Below are 22,225 nucleotides of genomic sequence, written 5' to 3' on the forward strand. Positions count from 1 at the left end.
TCACCTAATATGTTGATATTTTGATCATATTCAAATTTTTGTTTCCTTGACACTTCGGAATTACAAAAAAATGTGCTTCATTTGAACATTCGTAAACCTGATATATTCTGAACTATCTGCACAGTTCATTTTTGTTGTGTGCTTGAAAAAATAGAATCCTACACCCTCTCAAATGGCTACTCAGTGGAATTGTCCCATACATTCCCTCACTTTGAAGTCAGAGAAAGAAAAGTAAATGCCAAGCTCCCTCAGAAGACAGAGCTTGACATATGTCCTCAGTCTTTTAACACACAGCAAACGTGACAAGGTAAGAACAAGACTTAAATGCCTAATTACTGAAAACGAATACTCAGGAGGATACAATAAACAAGGGATGCTTTTGAGAAAGACAAATTCAAGCTGTACAGTCCAAAGCAAATGAAGCCAGTGAATAGAAATTAAGCAACTGTGAGTTATGGTTGTATGATGATGCCTCGCAAACTGGAACAACGCATGCTATCTCCCCGCTGTTTTAACATCGCAAAAGCAATTACTTTGCATGATTTACTGCGCATGCTGTTGCAACGCGATTGTAGTGTCTTGGCTGTGTTTTGCCATTGCAACGCTGTTGATTGAATCGTGCCCCTTTACAAAATTTTTTTAAGTCAATTAACTCCCTGGAACGTCTGTAAACAATGGATTTTAGGGATGGGTAGTTATAAGAATAAATGCCAACATACGAAATGCAACTGATACAATCCTGTACAAAACAATACTGAATAATATTTCACGTTTACCATTATTTATGTATTAGTTATGAATAATATTACTGAGCTGTCCATGCCACCTTCCGTACATGCAACCTTCATGCAACCTTCTGTTCCGTTATTGAGGATTAGCACATTAGTAAAGACCATTTTTTCCTTTTAATATTGAACCTTTTTATTTACTGCAACGTTTTACAAATATTATTGAGCCTTTTTATGAACTGTGTCAATCAATAGGCTATATTAGTAAAAATAGTTTATTGCTGACGATCAATTTATTTTGAGGTAAGCAATCACTAATTTTGATTTGAGGCAAGCAATCACAAATTTTGAGGCTTAACATATTGCCTTCCGTCCATACCACCTTACTTTCTGAGCTGTCACATAGCGTGCGTTGGCTTAGCCTGCTTGATTAGCATATTAGTACAACTTTTGTAATAATATTGAGCCTTTTTATTTACTGTGTCAATCAATAGGCAATATTAGTAAAAAATAGTTTATTGTTGACGTTCGGAGCTGTCATATAGCGTGCGTTGGTTTAGCGTGCGTGATTAGCATATTAGTAAAGTTTTACCAATACTATTGAGCCTTTTTATTTACTGTGTCAATCAATAGGCTATATTAGTAGAAATAGTTTATTGTTGACGATCAATTTATTTTAAAAGTACAGATATTGTCCTTCCTAGGAGGCATCCTTATGCAACATAGGTGTCATTTATTTTTTTAGTCATAATGTTTGACTTTTACCATTATTTATGTATTAGTTATGTTATTACCGAGCTGTCAATGCCACCTTCCGTCCATGCAACCTTCCGTTCCGTTATTGAGGATAAGCACATTGGTAAAGGCATTCTTTTTTACTAATAATATCGAGCCTTTTTATTTACTGTGTCAATCAATACGCTATATTAGTAAAACTAATTTTGAGGATAAACGTGCGTGTAAAACTAATGTGGCTTAGCATGCATGATTAGCATATTAGTAAAGTGTTACTAATAATATTGAGCCTTTTTATTTACTGTGTCAATCAATAGGCTATATTAGTAAAAGTAGTTTATTGTTGACGATCAATTTATTTTGAGGCAAGCAATCACTAATTTTGATTTGAGGCAAGCAATCACTAATTTTGAGGATTAGCATATTGCCTTCCGTCCATACCGCCTTCAGTTCAGAGCTGTCATATAGCGTGCGTTGGCTTAGCGTGCGTCATTAGCATATTAGTAAAGTTTTACTAATAATATTGAGCCTTTTTATTTACTGTGTCAATTAATAGGCTATATTAGTAAACATAGTCTATTGTTGACAATCAATTTATTTTGAGGCAAGCAATCACTAAAGTAAAATTTTACTAATAATATTGATTTTGAGGCAAGCAATCACTAATTTTGAGGCTTACAATATTGCCTTGCGTCAATACCACCTTCCGTTCGTCGTGAGCATGCGTTGTAAACTGCATGCGATGGAAATGTGAGTGCGCAGTTATAGCATGCTTTGTAAAGGCATGCGACGCAAAGGGCCCTGCAATGTCAAAGTTGTGTTGCGATGGCACCGCGTCTAATTGCCACCGTTGTAATGGGTGTTTCCCTGAGTTACAACCCACAAAGCCAATAGTAAGCAATTTGTAAAATGCATTCCCCGAGAAGCTTTCAGAATGCCCACAAGAAGTTGTAATGATGTAAGAGCGTCCCCCACACAGTGCTCAGAGACTCCAATGTTGTACAGGCTTCTTTATTCAACTGCGAGTACATGTAAGTAAACATAGAGCGCCGAGCGTCTACCAGCTACTGCTCCGGTTGCTAACTGCCGTTCTCCGCTTTCGCGCCTTCCACCCAAGCTCCTCTGCGCATGAGCGCGTGCCTCGCTCTGTTTACAGCGTGACGCGTCATCGCGTTCACGCTCGTAGACTAGAGCGCAACACCACATATCTCCCCCCTTTGACTCTCAGAATTAAGCATTACGAATGTCCTTCTCTAATGTCCACTCATGTCATAGTCTTTGTATTTTGAAGGCAGGGTGACAGCTCTGCCCATTCGGGTACACCTTACCAGGTTACTCTCCTCACCGTCGCTTCCGCAAGGAACACCCTCAATGTCTCTCTGATCTCCCCTCACTCCTTCTGTAGCTGGGATGGGGTGGCTTCCCGCTACCTCTGCTGTCTGTACTTCTCCTTCTCCCTCTTCGTCTTTCTCCTCTGACGTTACTCTCTTGACTTCATCGTTTTTGGGTGTCTCTTCTTCTCCCCCGATACATATCTCCTCTTCCTCATGTTTGGGCCACCTTACGATCTTGTTGACTCTCGCCATGCGGTCTTGGGACCACACCTTGCCATCGCTGAGTAAGGCAGCTCTGCCTCGCACTTCCTTGACTTGTAAGGGTTGGCTAAACTTGCTCTCTCCTTTCTTTTGCAGGGTGGGAAGTTTGACTCTGACCCATTCACCCTCCTCCAGCGAGACTTCTTTGGTGTTGTGCCGCCTGTCGTAGTGTGCTGCATACACCCTTTGAGCCTTTTCCAGGTTGTGCTGCACTACTGCAGGGGACCATTTACTGGTTACTGTCTTTTCTCTCCACACCACGTTGTCCCGGGTGAACGGGAATCGGCCTCTCAGGATTTGGAATGGGCTATACCCGACTACTGTAGGGGTGATCCGGTACGCCCATAACATGCTCTGCACCTCTGCTTCCCAGTCCTTCCCTTGCATGAAGGCCGCTTGTATCGAACCCATTAGTACGCGGTTAAACCGCTCCACTTGGCCGTTACACGCTGGGTGGTAGATTGCAGTATGTTTCGATTTGATTCCGTTCCTCTTCATGAATCTAGACCACTTGTCTGAGACGAACTGGGGTCCGTTGTCACTAAGTATAGTTTTCGGTATTCCTTCTCTCAAGAACAAGGAGGTTAAGAACTTTAACACAGTTTCGGTATCCATGGATTCTTGCATGTCTACCTCCGGCCATTTGGAGTACTTGTCAATGACCACACACAAGTATTTATTTATTCCTCGGTTGTCGAGCACCGGTCCCAGGATGTCAACTGCTATGTCCTCCCACGGGTTCTGGGGACTCTCAAATTTCCCTAGCGCCGGTCTGAGGGGTCGTAGTATTTTATCTGCTCCTTGGCACTGCTCACATTCTCTCACCTGCCTTTCTATGTGGTTGTCCATGCCTGGCCACCAGTACATTTGTTTCACCCGGGCTTTGGTCTTTACGATGCCCAGATGTCCCTCATGCAGTTGTTTCAATAATGCCGGTATAAGAGATTCCGGTGGTATGACTCTCTCACCTCTGTACAGGAAGACTCCAGAGTCGCTCAGCGATAGTTCTTCACGAATTTCATAGAACTTCCTCATCTCCGCTTTTAGCTTCCGTTTGTCCGGCCACCCTGACATGAGGTGTTGCTTGACTTCTGACTTCTCTAGGTCTTGCTCATATGCTGCTGCCCATTCTTGCCTGCTTATCATCATCTCATTGTCGACCATGTCCGCCACCATCTCATCCATGTCCGGTGTGGCTGCTGGGGCGTCTTCCATGGCAGAAGCTCTACTGAGGTAGTCCGCCACCCTGTTCTGTGTTCCCGGCAAGTATTCGACGTCATAAGTATAGTCCAGTAATTTGAGAGTCATTTTTGCAATGCGTGGGGTAGCGGTTTCATGGCCCGATGATGTTAGGACCTTGACCAATGGCTTGTGGTCGGTTTGGAGTTTGAACCTGGTGCCCCAGATGAATTGCCTAAATTTGCTCATTGCCCACGTGACCGCCAGCATTTCTTTCTCAATGACGCTATACCGTTGTTCCGTGGGAGACAAGGCTCGTGAAGCAAAACTGACAGTCTCAACTGAGCCATCCGTCCTTTCTTGCGCTAGCACAGCTCCAAGGCCTTTGTCACTGGCATCCGTGGTTAGGATGGTGCTGCCTGAGGGGTCATAGCCCTGTAAGTGTACTGCCTCGCTGATGTCTTTCTTCACGGTTTCAAATTCACTTTGTGCTTCCGTATCCCACCCTCGTCGCCACTGTAATGATGTAAGAGCGTCCCCCACACAGTGCTCAGAGACTCCAATGTTGTACAGGCTTCTTTATTCAACTGCGAGTACATGTAAGTAAACATAGAGCGCCGAGCGTCTACCAGCTACTGCTCCGGTCGCTAACTGCCGTTCTCCGCTTTCGCGCCTTCCACCCAAGCTCCTCTGCGCATGCGCGTGTGCCTCGCTCTGTCTACAGCGTGACGCGTCATCGCGTTCACGCTCGTAGACTAGAGCGCAACACCACAGAAGTCGCTAGCAAACCGGACAGCTGCAGTGTCTGATTGGTTTTGACTTAAAAAATCACTCTATAGCAGGTCTCTCCGTCTCGCTCTCTTTTCCTCTCGCTCTATCTCTAAATATTAGTGAAGTGCATTCTTATCTCTGCAGTTAAAGCTGATAACTCAAGCTATCGGAAATCCCATTTTTGTACCCCTAATAACTTTGGCCTCACTTGATCAATTTGGACCACACCGATGAAACCAGCTATAAAAATGCAAGTGTTTAACATGGCAATTTTGGTACATATTGACTAAAGGAATCTAAGGCTATATGAGTGTTTCCCTTGATTTTCCCAAATACCACGGAAATCGCCATAGGCAACTTGCTCCACGAATAACTCAAAAGCCACTTAAACGTTTGCAAAGTTATGGAGGAAGGTAGGGTATATCTCAGTTTCTTTTCCTTTCATTGGTTTGAGAGTTTTCATCCAGCTGCTATTGAGTTTATAGGCAATAACCAAGTGCGCAGTCCTCCTGTGCCAGTGCTGTGTAGCTTCATTATTTTTCAAGAACAGTGTACAAACAGAAATTCAAGAAATGCACATGCACTTGGCACATGCTTACTGGGAAAGTTGGCATTGTTAATAGAGGCCTCATCGGGGGTGTGGCTAAGGCGCCAAACCGGATGGCCGCCTAGAGGGTCTGCTCCGCCGCGTCGGGATGATTCTGAGATTCACTGTGCGCTTCTCTTTGGCAATTTTGCACGCTAATTCCCGCACCATGCACCTGAACAGCTGCTGCCCTTGGTGAGCCCCCTTTTGGATCTTACACGCATCGCATTTACGGACTTTTCCGCCGCTGCTCCTGTCTCCTCATGACGGCCGCCATTTTAGGTGTGCGCGTCTTTTCTTCATGAATACAGCGCTCCTATGAGAAGGCTCTGCACACGCCAGCATTTGTCTCATAATGTACTAATGCCTGGATTTTCTACTTTTTCTATTTTTCTGGCAACATACAACATATGAATAAGGAGCTTAGTAATTTTTTATGGCGTTTTTGCATATTTACATTACCATTGTTATGGATATTTCATTAATAGAGCGGCCATTTTAGATGTGAGTCACTTCAGCTTTCAAATATGCTGCCATGCTTGCCTCTTACATTCCTGCCCCTCTGACACGGCCATAACCTTCAACATCGCTATTGTTTTGTGACCATATGTTTTTATTGTGAATTCTTCAATTATATTTCGCCTGCCACTCAATTGCACCTCTAATTTATATATCCTATATTGGACATACGTCATAACCTGTAAGTGGTGCAATTCCTTTTCTGTCTACCTGTCTTCTGATGATTCTCTAATGTCACAGATTATCAAGCCAACCCATACATAGCAACGAAAAGTTTTTTTTCTTTTCCCAGTAGCCCTATCCAATTTTACTGAATATTTAATCGAGTTTACCCCATCCAAGAATGTCAGGGGGTCGCTCCTAATCCAATATTTACAAATTTCTCTACGGGCAAGCAAAATTAGATAGAAAGACAAATTGCTTATATCTCGAGGAAGCAGGTCATAATTTGAGAACAGTCCAAAAAATACTAACATTATGCTCACCTGTATATCACAACCGAACATGGCTTTCATACCTTCAATAACAGACCCCCAAAACAGATGTAATTTTGGACATCTTAAAAACATATGTATATCATCAGCTCTTTCCTGCTGACAATTTGGACAGCAGGGTGTGGGACCTCTCGCGAATTTGGAGAGCTTGAGAGGGGACCTCTCTGTGGAGAGAGAAGAGATGATTTCTCTTTAAATTGGCAGCTGATATTGTAGAGTGTAGTAAATCAAAAGATACTTGCCAGATTTCTTCTGTACTGAAGTCCGGCAAGCATTCTCCCCACAGTAGAGATGATAATATCAAGTCGCCATCAGCCAGATCAATCATCCTCTAATATAGGTTGGCTGTCTCTTTCTTATTCCGCGTCCTCAAATTTAAGGCGTTCTCCAAATCATTTGAGCCACCCACTTTTACTCCAATTGCCTGGCTCCAACTTCTTATTTAGAAATATTTAAATTTGGAAAATTTACTGTCTGTAATGTTACTCAGTTCTTCCCATGTTAGCAAGGAGCCCTTCGGCATTAGTTGAGCCCATCGTTCAATCCCAGCTGATTTTAATGGAATTGCCAGAGTATCTTTAGTCCACTCCGGTGACCCCGGGGATTCCCATATAGGTGCCATGGCGTTATAATAGCTGATTTTTAAAAGTTTTCTAATTTTCGACCTGATAATCACTTTGTCTCTTAAAGTCTTCAGCCGTACCTTCTTAAAAAAGCACGGGTCTCCAAGTTTATATGTAAATGCAAGATCACCTCCTTTTATGTCCCATAACATCACTTTAAACATTTTCCCAATGTCTGAGTCATCTGGCTGATTCATAAGCATTTTGCCTGCCTTTGTTAGAAATACTCATGTGTAGAGAGTTAAATCAGGTGCACATAACCCCCCTCTTACATTTCTTCCTTGGTAGTTTTTCCACGAAATTCTCTTTCCCTTAGAGGCCCAGAAAAAGGAGTTCATATTTGATTGCATTCTCCTTAGAGCCTCCTCCTTAAAAGCTAATAGAATATTTTGGAACAGGAATATGAGTTTTGGTAAGAGCATCATTATGACTAAATTAACTCTCCTATTATTGTCAAGGGTAGATATGCCCTTCCTTTTAGAGAATCAGTAATATCTTTGTCAATTCTTCACCAATTTGTGTTGGATATGTGTTCAATATTTTGTGTGATCTTAATGCCTAATTACATTATCTCATCTTTCATAATTGGGAGGCTGACATACATATTCCAAGCCATACATTCGTTTTTTTACTCGTTAATCTCGTATCCTGAGATCTGACCAGATTGATGTGCCAAGCTGTATATTATTGGAATGGCTGAAATTAAATCTGATGTATAAATCATCATATCGTCGGCATATAGAGATACTTTCTTTTCCCAACTTCTATACTTAAAGGGGGTTATGTTGGCTTGCTTTCTGATGCTTTCCACCAATGGTTCTATATATAAATTAAAAAGCAGTGGGGACAGAGGGCACCCCTGCCTTGTCCCTCTCTTAATTGTTACAACTGCGGAGAGGTTGCCGTTTACCAGGATTCTAGCTGTCGGCTTTTGATAGATTGATAACACTGTCCTGCAAAAGTTTTTACCCAAAATTGCATCTATCTAAAACGTTGGCTAGGTACACCCAATTCACACGATCAAATGCCTTTGTGGCATCAAGTGTGATGATGGCCAATGGCAAGTGATGCAACGTGGCTAAATCTATAGCACCAACTAAATTATATGTCAACTCCTGAATACCTCTACCTCTAACAAAGCCCTTTTGATCTTTATGTAATAGATCACCTTTGATTTCATTTAATCTCTCTGCTAAAATCTTGGCAAAGACCTTGTAAGAAAGATTAAGCAGAGAGATTGGCCTGTATGAATCACATTGACTGTATGGCTTTGATGGCTTTAAAATCAAGGTGACCGTAGCTTCATTCCATGAGGGGGCATGTTCCTACCTTTTTACAAAATATAGGCAAATAATTTATGCATCACAGGAACAAGTGGTTGAACTAGAGCTCTATACAGCTCAGTCGGTAGGCCATCTTGACCAAGTGCTTTTCCTTTTTTTCCGACCTCAATTGCCTTAATTCTCTCACTAGGGCTGATCGGTTTATTGAGATTGCTATACATAGCCTCATTGATTTTATTTGGAGGGAGTTGATCAAACCATGGCTGTATCAATGCATCTGGTGGTGTTAAATCCTCCCTATACACCTTTTCAAAGTAGGTTTGAAAGGCATCTTCAATTTCTTTGGGCTTCTCGAGTAACTTCCCGGAAATTTCACATGACACTCCTTTTATAATATTTTGTACGGAGTCCTGTCTGGTTTTCCAGGCTAAAAGCTTTCCACATGATTCCCCATACTCAAAGTGGGCTAGCTTACTGGCCCCCCACCTTTTCCTCAGCCTGGTGTCAAGAAACCCTGCCAGCTCTAGTTTAGTTTAGTGTGGCTCAATGGTTACAGCGGCAGACCCTGATGCAGAGGTCTAGCCCGGGAACAGGGTTCAATTCCCCGCCTCGGCGGGTCTTGGGCTCAAAAATTCCATGGACCTGATAATTCTCGCCCCGGTGCCTATTCCAATCATGGAGTCCTACTCTGCAACTCTGGGCAATAGCTTGCTTAATCTCCACAACGGCCCCCACAACGCTAAGGATGCCTGGCCTCCACCTTGGGGGTGCCCAGGAGTGGACGCCTCACAGGGAAAGCCAGGATGGGTTCCACAGCGGTATTCGTACAAGCGCCTTGAGACCCTTGCGGGTGAGTAGTGAACTATACAAGTATCAATTTACAATTTGCATTTCCATGATAACAGTTTCTCAAAAGTACCGCCCTGAGCTGTGTTTCTCTGGGCATTAAATTCTTGTTCCAGCGCCTTGATTTTTCCCTCTATTTCTTCTATCTCAGCCCTATATTTCCTCTGCTTAGCAATTTGTATAGTTGTTATATGCCCTCTCAGAAAGGCTTTATAGGCATTCCATACCATTTCTATAGAGGTAGTCCCAAGATTGATCGAGAAGAAGTTCTCTGTTTCTACTACTAATTGATGGATTACTTCTTCTTTTAATAGAATAGTCCGATCTAGAGTCCATCTTTTGATGCCTGGATTTATTGGAGGTTTCAAAACTAGTGTAAAAGCCGATTGATCAGATAAATGTCCCCCTAGGTGTTTTATGTCTTTCACCCATGTTTTTAACTCCATATTAATTAAAAAAAGTCAAGTCAGGATTTATGTCCATACTTTTTATTGTGGAAAGTATACCCTCTCCTGTTCCCCATTTTATTCCTCCAAATATCTATCAACCCATTTGTCTCATTGCGCTTTTCAAGGAATATCTCATTTTGCAATTCTGTGCAGATCTATTGTTATAAGTTCTATCCAACAGAGGATCTAAAACCAAATTGAAATCTCCTGCCAGGATTAAAGGATCTTGGAAAGTTAATAGCTTTGCAAATAACTCCCTCATCAGAGCTGGATCATCCAGATTGAGACCGTAAGAACCAGCCACTATAAATGTAAACATTTGGAACTTGATCTTTGCTATGGCCCATCTGCCCATCTTGTCTACTATGGAACCTTCCACTGAAAGAGCAGAATTATTTTTAATGAGGATAGCCACTCCCTTTGTAGGACACTGCTGTGTTGTGCATATAACTTTCTGGATCCACTTTTTGTTTTTACACATACCCCTAATCTCCTTTTCTGTTAAATGTGTCTCCTGCAAAATGAGGATTTGCTCAGGAGTGTCTTTTAAATCTTGAAAGATTCTCTCCATTCTATGTTTGACCCTCAACCCATTCAGGTTCCATGATAGAGTCTTTAAATATAATGCCTGCTCAGACATACCTTATACATTTTCTGTAAATAACTGAAATAAGTAGCTTATAGGAACTGTTTTGGCGCATCCGACTTCTTTTGTTAATTGTTTTCCCTATGGTCCCCACCCTGTGCTTCCTGTGACCCCCCCACACCCCCTTCACCCCCACCCTAGTGCTCCCCTTGAGAACACCCTGTCTTCCTCTTATGGCCCTACCCTGGCCTTTGGGGCATCCCTACGGTATCTAAGGCGGTAAAAATAGATATATCTCTTCATGTAGGCATGAGACTAAGCAAACTGATGCCAAAAAAGCCAACAAAAAACGTTTCATCCTAATCCCGGAGAGGAAAAGAAAAGAGAAAAGGGAAGAAAAAGGAGCCATATATACATAATGTAAGATTCGGGGAGAAAGCCTAAAGAATTAGCGAACTCCTACATCGTTGGCGTGGCCCAATATAGATTGCAGGAACATTTCTGCTTCTTCCACTCACTTAAATATCCGCATTTTATCATTTATTTATTTTATTTATAAAGTTTTATATAGCGCGATATTAAACATTACTTTTAAAGTAGCGGGAAATTTTAGCTGAGCTGTTGCACCTTGCTCCCTAAAAGGGTCTAGAAGCTGCCCTAGCTCCCATTGTTGGAGGCTGTTATTGATGACACATCAGACCTAATTTGAAAAGTGATCCCTTCTGCATTTAATACGTTTTTCTTGAGAGCTCTGCTTAGTGTCTCATCCTTCAGGCTATATGTTAGAAAATGAACCAGAATTTTTCTAGGTCTAGATTTGTTTGGGTTTAACCTGAACGGGTCCCTATGAACCCTCTGAATATCTATCATAAGATTTTGCTCTGAGCAGTCTATTAGAGTCGATTACTTAATCAGCTTCACCACAAACTCTTTGATGTTATTTCCTTCCGCTCCCTCCGGCACTTTGAGCAGGTGGACAATGTTCCTTCTCTGGGAATTCTCAATCATTTCTAACTTCTCCTGAAACCCTAGTTCGGGCTCTTTTATTTTAGTGAGTTCTTTTGCGTTTTCCGCAGTTTGAGCGGACAATTCTGCTACTGTAGACTCCAAAGCTGAAGCTCTTGCTGCCAGAGCATCCAGCTTATCATCCAATTTTTCGCAGAAGATCTTAATTTCGCTTTGATTCTTTTCTGAAATCAGCAACCTGCTCTTAATCACTTCATTTAGTGACTGCAATAAAATCGGAACAGATAAAGGACTTGGTGAGACTGTCAAGTCTGTTGGGTTCTCTTTATGAGGAAGTGTCTTCTCTATGTATTTCACCATTGTTGATTTTATCTGTGGTACATTTCCTTCTATGGTCTCTATCGCCAGAATTGGGACCTTTTCCCCTGCGTCCGACATGCTGAATCCTGATTCAATCCCTAATTCAAATCCTTCTGAGTGTCACACACATCTTACAGAAACAGAATCCCTGAAGTTAAAAAGAAGCTGGGTGGGTACGGTTTTATTCTCGCCGTCTAACAATATAAAAAATGGTGTTGCCATCTTATATCACAAGAAATTAAAATGTAAAGTGCTATTACAAGAAAATGACTCTGATGGCAGATGGGTATTAACTAAGCTATTAATTAATTATGTGCCTTTAACTATCTTTAATGTCTACGGTCCTACGCAACCTGATTGTTATTTTTGGCCTTCACTTGTGAAAAAGTGTATTCAATATCGAGATGACATGTTTATTTTAGGAGGAGATTCTAATCAGATTGTAGATCAGTTTCTTGATCGCAAATCAACTGTTCGCTTCACACCTCATAAGTCACACAAGCAATTCCTTGATACTATTTTTCAATCACATCTCATAGATTCTTGGAGACTTTCTCATCCTGATACCCTTGACTATTCCTTTTTCTCTCCTCCCCATGCTTCTCTCTCTCGTTGGGACTATATTTTTCTCTCACAATCTTTATCTCAAAATGTACTATCCACCTCTATTGAACCAATTGTCATCTCGGACCATGCCCCAATAGTAACAGATCTAGATTTACTTCCCCACATACTAAGTCCTCCCGTTGGCACTTTAATAACTCTCTTCTTACTGATTCTCTTTTCTCTTCTTCTTTCCGTTCCTTCGCTGGAGAGTTCTTTTTGCTCAATGGTGATCCCAGTACTTCCCCTCACCTTCTTTGGGTCTTCTTTAAAGCAACTGCAAGAGGATTTATTATTAATTTTGTTTCCAAGAAAAAGAAACACTTCCTCCAGAAACGGAAAGCTATCCTGGCTAATATTAAACTTTTGGAACATAAATTTTACACTTCCTCAACTAAATCCATCTTACCTGACCTCATTAAAGCGAAACTTGATTTAAATAAATCCACTAATGATAATGCATCGTCAATACTCCTTCGCAGTAGTGCTTGTTATTATGGCGGTCGCAACAAATCAGGGAAGCTGTTGGCTAACTACCTCAAATCGCGTAAAGAGCACGCTTATATATACTCTGTCTTCTCTTCTGATAATATCCTTCTCTATAAGGATCAGGAAATCCTTGAGCAGTTTCAACTTTTTTACCAAAATCTCTACACGCGAGAATCCCCTCCCACATCTTCTATTATTCAGTCTTATCTTGAGAAACCTCCTTGTCCCTCTATTTCTCATCTTAATTTTTCCTATCTTGAAAAAGCCCTTTCACTTGCGGAACTTTCCAAAGCATTAAACCCCCTTACTAAAGGAAAATCACTTGGACCTGATGGCTTTTCAGTTGAATTTTACTTGCATTTTTCTGATCTTTTACTTCCCAAACTCTTAACGCTTTTCCAATCATTTTATTTATCTAGCAAGGCAGATGGTACTTTTCAGGAAGCTACTATTTTCCTGATTCCTAAAGAAGGCCGTGACCCACAATTTTGTAATAATTACCTTCCAATCTCTTTAGTCAATGTGGAATATAAACTTTTTGCTAAATTGCTTGCTTTGCGTCTGGATTCTTTTATGCACCATCTTATTGGCAAAGAGCTATGTGGTTTTGTTAAAGGTCGGCTCACCTCTGATAATTCTTGCCTTTTTCTTAATGTTTTGAATAAAGCTTCATCTCTCTCTATTGCGCTAGCTGCTTTTTCTGTTGATGCATAGAAAGCTTTTGACAGAGTGGACTGGTCTTTTTTGTTTGCTTCATTACATTGGCATGGTTTTGGTCAGAATTTTATATCCCTTGTCTCTCTACTGTATTCTGCTCCCAAAGCGTTGGTCCTCGTTAATGGTCATATTTCCTCTTACTTTCCTCTTCAACAAGGAGTTTGTCAGGGATGTCCCCTATCTCCACTTCTTTTTGTTTTGGCCCTTGAACACTTTTTGACTTCCATTCATAATAACAAATCCATTTCCGGTTTTCCCTATGGTGACAATCAGTTGAAGCTTTCTGCATATGCAGATGATTTTCTTCTCTTCATTTCCGATCTAGAAACATCTATCCCCCTTTATTATATGCATTTAACACCTTTTCACAGGTTTCTGGATATAAAATTAATTCAGATAAGACTGAAATTCTTCCGCTCCCTAAATTTTGTCTTCCTCACTTCTTTTCTTCTACTGGGTTTGCAGAAAATAGGAACCTTCTCAGGGGTCCACTGATACTTGGTCCGTTTAAACCAACAAAGAAGAAATTGGCACAGAAGCTGAAATATAAAAAGAACATCTTTATTAACCTCAGATGAGGGAGACTACATCACGCAGAAGCCTTAGCAACTGAATGAGGCAGTCTAAGGAGTACAGAAAACTGGGGCCTTATATATGCTTAGGGTTACATAATCAGCATAAGAACAAGGGGCCGTCCTGGCTCATGTAAGCATGCAAAATGACTAATATGGCGGTAATTGCAAACAAAACACCTGTTGTGTTTGCAAATGACTAATATGGGCATGCAAGATCTGCTTGCTCAACAAAGTGGGAGGAGCTAACAGTTGCTAATTCTGGTGAACACACCCTGACATTTACTAGAAACAGTTGCAAGTACAGCTATAAGCTCAACTGAGCATGCGCGAAGGTGGAAGATGCTGAATATAGTTCGTTTCTAGGCAGATTACAAGAGCCGTCAACACTGAGGGAGGACAGAGCACATGGCAGCACATGGCTAACTAAAATGGCTGCCAGAAATACAAAATGACTTTCAGCTCATGCTAACAAATCTGTCCAATATTTAACAGGTTTGCTTGGAATAGTTCAAAACATAAATATCTAGGTATTTGGTTCTCTAATTCTATTTCCTCCTCAATTAAATTAAATATGTCTGCAGTACTATCCCAAATTGAAAAATCATTTGCTACTTGGAACTCCCTTTTTCTATCTTGGTAGGGATGATTGGACCCGATCAAAATGATGATAGCCCCTATTCTCATATATACCTTCTCCAAGCTTCCTGTTCACATACCCCCTATTCACTTCAAATGTATTGACTCATGCGTCTCAAGATTTCTTTGGAAAAACAAAAAATCTAGAATTGCTTTATCATCTTTTCGAAAGGTCAAATCTAATGGTGGAGTCAACTTTAAAGACTTTCGTCTCTATCATAAATCTTTTTCATTACGTCAGGCTTCAAAATGGCTTACTTCAGAACCCTCTCCCTTCTCTCCCCTTTGGTTCTCCATTGAGCAAAAATTATTTTTACCCTTTTCCTTCAATGAAGTTATACGTTTCTCCTCTAAAACTTCCAGTATTTTACTTCCCTTATTAAGATATACCTTCTCCCATTTGTCGCCCTTGGTTCACCCTCCGATTATTACTCGTGAATCTTTCTTAGATACTCCTATCTGGCATAATTCGCTTATTCTCCTAAACAGAAGACCCATATTTTGGTACACTTGGAGATTAAAAGGTATCAACTGGGTGAGTCAACTCTTTGATGGAATGTTACCTTGCACTTTCCCCCAATTCCAAATCTTATTTCATTGCCCTCATTCTTTTTCACGTACATTTACTGCTCTCATGGCAATAATTCTTGATACTATTAACTCCCTCCCATCCTCATATTCATCTAATGCCCAAAACCCTCTTCTCACTTTACTCCTCGCCCTTCCTAAAGCATCTCTTATCTACAAATTCTTTTTATCCCCCAATCCAGGGCATGTTAAATCTAAGCTAGATCTCTTTTGGTAAACAGATTAGAATTGTATTAGATCTGTCGCTCTTTGGGATAAACTTTGGTCCTGATCCTAAAAAGTTTCTCGCTCTGTTTCTGTTTACCCAATCTTTATTTTTTTCTGTATCACAGACTTTACCTTTCACCGATTTCTTTATCACATTTCTCTCTTTCTTCTGATTCTAATTGTTGGACCTGCGGCTCTCCTAATGCTGATCTTATCCACCTCTTTTTTTTCTGTCCTACAGTTTCCAAATTCTGGGATACGATTTGGCTTTATATCTCTCGTATATTTACAATTTCCACTCCTTATTCTATACCTCTTCTCTTCATGGGTAGTGTCTTTGAATCTCTAGACCTCCCCCCGCATTGCCACGGCCTACTTGACCTCATGATTGCGCTTGCATGCCAACACATCTCCTTTAACTGGAAATCTCTTACAAACATCTCTACACAATGTTGGTGGAATACTCTCTGTCATTTCCATAGACAGGATGTTGCCTTTGCCTCCTCCTGTATACCAGTTCATAATAGAGGCCTTTTCTGGTTACCACTTACTGCATACTTGGAACGAATGGCCCTAAAGAGACTTCCACATGTCATGTCAACTCAGAAAATTTTAAACCGCCTTGGAGGATATTGACTTTATCCTTTGTTCTCTTTTTACATGACTCTAATGTTCTGTTTTTTCAATACCGTATAATAGATATCGTTTTATTTACAATATTTTGCTTTTCTGCCATTTCCTATGCTTTGTGATTTTGCAATGTTAATATTCTCCGTTTCCCCCTTTTCTTTCCTTCTTCTGTTTTTTCCTCTCCTCTCCTCTCCTGCCCCTCCCTTCATCTATAAACTCCACAAAATGCTTTTATTTTTCTATCTTGATATCAGCCTAAGGTGTTGTTAATATCACATTTGATTTTGTTTTCTGTATTTGCTGATTTCTTGTTCAACTATGAATTATTTAATAAAGCTTTTCAAACATAAAAAGATAGAGGCCTCATCGGCAAAACCGGAAAAAATTCCATAATTGCACTTGCGGAACAATTTTGACAAAAAGGCATAATGATGTGTCCTTGAGTATGCATCATCACTCATGCATGAGTATGCATCATGATGTTACAGCAGCCCAGCGTGATGACCTATAGGCATGCATGCATCACCATACATGCACTCACATACAGCATGACCTCACCACTATTTTCTTTAATTTACTGCTACAGGAAGGAAGACTATTTTGATGTGGTAAATTTAAAAAAAATTGTTTTTGCACAAAAGCAGGTTTTAGGAAAGGAGCTGTGTGGCGGGGAGAAGTAGGGGAGCAATGGTAGAGTGTGTTAAAGGAAATGCAAATACCACTGAGCAGTGAGGATAGATAGGGGCATACTATGCAGGAGATGAATGAGTGGTTGTTTTTTTTTAAGTAAAAGCTGAGTGAGAAGGAGAGAGGCAGGGAAACAACAAGGAGCTTGAGGTTGGAAGGTGAAAAAAGTGTTTAAAATGAGCAATCCAAACTGGGAGTGGTGGAGGAAGCAGCACTTGAGCTGTATGGGGGAAGTCAGCAACATGGAGAGCACAGGATTTGGATTTGATGGAACAAGCAGCACAGGAGTGAGCTAGTAAGAAAACACTGCTCTCCCACGGAGTCCTAAAATCTAAAGAGAAAAGTGGCTCTCTGAATGTCAGAAGATGAAGGATGCAAATCATCCAATCAAAAGGATGTTAAAGAATTAAGCTTCTAAAAGAAGGAACAAACACAAAAAGAGAAAGGAAAGTAATTGAATAAGAAGCCAGCAAAAGAGACAAGAAAGGCAACCATTGGGAAGCAATGGACTCAGTCAAAGTCCAGTGATAGTTTTGGTATTGTTTAAAATAGGTAGTCGACAACAGAGATCTGAAAGCTTAGATGAGACTTAATTAGGGTGGAAGACCAGGGTCATTGACACCTACCCTGGTGTCCTATATGCAAGTGTGAAATTAACACTACAGCACCTATCGATGGCCGCTGGAGCGTGCTTCTTTCATGGTTGCAAAAAAAACATCCTCTGTGGTTGGGAAACAAAGGCAAAAGGCATTTACCGCCATTTAAAATATAGGGTCTAAAATCTGCCCTTCGGAGGGCAGGGGGCATTTGGGAAACAAGCAAGTTTTTAAAATCTATCACACCAGGAGAGAATTAAAATTGTATTATGATGCTGTTGCCAAGCAATGTAAATGTAAATGTATAGGCATTTATATAGCGCACTACTTACCCGGAGGGTCCCAAGGCGCTTCGACCGCTGCGAAACCCTTCCTGGCTTCCCTGAGAGATGGTCCCTTAATGGGTATATCCAGGGTGAGACCAGGCATCCCCGGCGGTCTGGTGGGGCCGTTAGTGAAGATGAGGCAAGCTAATGCCCAGAGTTGCCGAGTGTGATCGCTGATCAGAGTGGGCACCGAGGCGAGAGAATTATCGAGTCCGCTGACCCTGGTCCAGAAACCTGCCGTGCCGGGAATCGAACCCTGGTCCCGGGCCGTCCTCTGCTCTCGGAAGGTGGTGGTACTGGCCAAAGGTAGTCTATATGTTGCTTTTAGAGACCTGAAGTCGGCTTATGGCCTTGTGCCTAGGAACAAGCTCTGGTTGGTGCTTAAGGAGATGGGGATGCCCACAGAAATGCTCTTACTACTCATTAATCTCCATGAAGATATTTACGCCAGGGTGAGATGGTGCAGCCAGGGCCATGTCACGGATCCTGTTAAGATTAGCTTGGGTGTCCACCAGGGCTGCATTGTGGCCCCATCATAGCTTTTGCTGTATATCAAGTGGTTGATTTCCTAGCAGCAATTCCAGCAGATGTGCCCTTCCTAGTGAATGAGAAAATTGAAACTCTTCTCTTTGCAGATGTGCACCCATGGTGCTCCAAACCCTCTTAAAGATTTTTTGCGACAAGAGGTGTCTCGAAATAAATACATCAAAAACAAAGTTGATGATGTTGAATCCCCACAGATCTTTCAAAGGGTGCATATTTTTAAACAACATTCCACTACAGAAAATGAGCTGCTTCGAATATCTGGGCATTAAACTGTTTGAAGGTATGGCCTGGAAACAACACCTAAACAAGGCCTACCTTAAGTTTACACAGGTAATCGGGGCTCGAAGGAAGGAACACTGTTGCTCCTATACAAACCGGTCGCACCAGCCCTAAAGCTTTATAAAAGTAAGGCTGTAAGCAGCACCGTTTATGGGGTAGAGCTGTGGGTCTTTGATAAAGCGAATGACTTAACAGTGATTGAGAACAAGTTCCTTAAGAACTTAGTTTCCCTCCCACCAAGTACACCCCTCTGCCGCCTTAAATTGGACATGGGCATTAAGCTGATCAAGGACCTAGCAAAGCTCCTCCAACCTCTATTTTGGCGGAGGCTAGTATCCACTCCAGAAATGTTCCTGTACACACTTCCCTTTGAAGAAGTTTGTTCATTAGACACATCGAAAAAAATAGCTGGATTAGAAATATTAGAAACCTTATTATTAGCATTGGGGTCAAGGGGAGCAGTATTAACTGTCCAGAACCATTAACTAAGAAACAAATTAAAGTAATGTATTAGGACTGTGTAGCGCAGAACAAAATCAAGGATAGCAGGCGGGGTAGACTTACTGAGGAATTTACGGATTTTAAACTAAACTGTACACTGGAAGGACACCTCGATCTTATCCTGGTGCCGGCTGACAGGAAACCAAATGTACAACTCAAATTCAAAAAGAACAATTGATGGACAGAATGCAGAACAATGTCTTACATTCACCCCAGTACAGAGATCTGGGCCTAAATCCATAGTGTTTTTGCTCACCATGCTCACCATGCCATTCCAGTTTGGACCCAGTCATATGCAAATCAGTCTTGACCCTGTGCCCAATGGCAACAGCCCTGCTCGAACTGCCAGTCAAGGTCCTCCCTGGACTCGAAACAAGTATCCTAGGACCAGTTTTGGTGTTTCATCCCTCTTCAACCAGGCTAGCTTGATTCCAGTAGCATGGAGAGCACAGGACCCATGTCTGGGAATACCCGTCCCACTCTGGGTGTTGAATACACAAAGAATAATTGTTGTACAGAATGCAGAACAATTACATTCACCCCAGTACAGAGATCTGGGCCTAAATCCGTGGACAAGGAGTCCCTGCGTTCCCTATTACCATCAGCTGGGCTGCTCTCCCTGCCGGCCACGCCCACCTGCCAATCACGCCCCTTGTTATATTAGAACGTTGTGTACCCGCTGCGCGGGAGCGCGCCGGGAGAAGCCCGGGACAAGGGCGGGGCCGTCTGTGGCCGTCCGTGGTCGGACAAGGTCGGGTTGGGCCTGAACCCCTGGTAAAATCGTTTCCCCTGCAATAGCTGCTTAACCCTTATTGTTCAGGACTAAAAGGTACTTTGTCATAGTCTGTCTTTGAAAGGGAGGGTGTTATATTGCACTTTAAGCGTAGAAGGTTAAATAAGTTGGAAATCAATATGCCTCTGAGATCAGGGAAAGAACGTTTAGTCTAGTTACAAACATCAAAAGGAGTTGTTTCTGGCCCGCTGGATGCTTTTATCACTAGAGCCACAGGGATTTTGGAGCAAGAAATAGAAATGGTGGAAAAAAGGTTATCCCTAGATTTGGTTACTGATAAGCGCTCTTCGATGGGAGGCTTGGCACTAGCAAAAAGTCCTGTTCCCCATGCAGCATCCAACTGCATTTATTCTATGAAGACTGAGGCAATAGTCCATGTGGATGGAGAGGGGGTGGCCCTACTTACATCTCCAGACAACAATGTCTTGAAATTAAATGTCAGCCAGCCAAGGGAGGGGGATGAAAGCCAGAATAATGGGGACAATGAACATAATTTGGACAACTCTTCCCAATCTATTGATTTCACTCCATCTAACTCGCCTGAGGTTGATCCTACGAGCCCGAGATTAATATCTCGTAAGAGAAAGCACGTTTCGAGTCCCCAGGGGGCAAAAGATCTAAAACAGCCTAAATTGAATGACACTCGCAGTCTTTTTCTACCTGTCCCACAACCACCCTTGGGTTTTCCTAATGTGTATTGTCTCTCTTTCACTCCCTTGGGGTCATCTAATCCTTGTCCAACATGCCTCAATAGTGATGACATTCTTTTGGTCAAAATTGAGGCCATGTTAAAGACTATTCTGCTTCCTGTTCTGGAGCGAACAAGGTTGATGACCTCCAAAATCGATGCTTTGGAAACTGTAGTTAACACAAATCTGGGCATATTGCAAAAATTATCCACCCCTAGTTCTGCTGTAGGGGCCCGTAATCTGACACTATGTAAAACCAAACCAACTAGTAATCCCCCAGCGAATCAAGTAACCAAGTCTGCACCAACAGGGGTAGCTATTAATAAACTTATAGCAGGGGCAAGGCCAGTTGACACATCTAGCTCCGCAAGTGGAGGCTCCCTGACACACGCTCCCAGGAAAAAAGACTTACCCAAACCCAACTCAGATAAAGTGAAACCATCTACGTCAGATGGCATGACAAAACCATCTAATAGTACTCCAGCTCAGACACCTAGTAGGCAAAAAATTAACCAACAGCCTACCAGGATGCCGTTTGTGGGCAAACAAAGGATGCGCTTAGCTCCCTGAGTAAACCTACCCCCGGAGGCGACCCAATACACTATAGTTTTAACTGGTGTTACTCCCCTAAGAGATGGTATTAAGGAGACACACGGGGAACTGCGTAATAAGGCGATTTTTTGGCTAAATAAGAACCGTCCCTTACCACCATTATCCCCAACAGAAATTCTCTACATAAGGAGAGTAGATTGGGTGGGTCATGGTACCAAAGATCTGGAAGGGGACTGTATCCTAATCTCATTTAAAGATCCCTGGGTGGTTGATTTCATACGACGGAAAGCCAGATATGCTCTCCAGGGTGATGTACAATTCTTGGATCTTGCGTATTTTTACCCACATAGACATAGAAACTATCCTCTAGGCCCAACTCAGTTGAGAGTAAGAGATGGGAGGTATAACGGGCTAAGAACACCTCATTCACAGCAGAACCCCCCACTCTTTAACCACTTTGGGCCCCTGTCCGACCTGGAGCAGATAGACTGACTGTATACATCAAGAATGAGGAACAACCCTATTGCTGCTAGTGGGAATGAGGCACATACACTACATCAAGCCCCAATGGCATTTGAATCTAGCCATCAGTTTATACCTGACGCAGTGGAAAAAATAGTGGTTAGGGTAGAGGGGGAAAGTCTGCAGAAAATTGACATAGAAGAAATAGGGGAGAGAAACTTGCCTACACGGACTACTCTAATGAATCCCCTGCCCCCGCTAACCTTGGAAACAATACAACAGAACCCACACTAGTAACATTTAATATAGTGTCCTGGAATGTTGCGGGAGTGAAGGCTCGCATGGACTCTGAGGACTGGCTTGAGTTTGTTGATAAATATGATGTTGTGGCATTACAAGAGACCTGGGCACCTGAACCAATTCATAAGACAGGCTTTATAAACTTTTTTAAACCCGCAATCAAGAGTAGTAAAGGGCGAGCATCAGGGGGATAGATAACGTGGGTAAAACAGGCATCGGGATATAACATCACCGAACTTTATGAGGATAATCCTGCCCTACTGGCCATTAAATTGAGCAAGGGAGGTGGTCAGGATATGATCATTATTAACATTTATTCTCGTGGCCTC

The sequence above is a fragment of the Lissotriton vulgaris genome, chromosome 2_1 (assembly GCF_964263255.1).
Source record: "Lissotriton vulgaris chromosome 2_1, aLisVul1.2, whole genome shotgun sequence".
NCBI lineage: Eukaryota > Metazoa > Chordata > Amphibia > Caudata > Salamandridae > Lissotriton > Lissotriton vulgaris.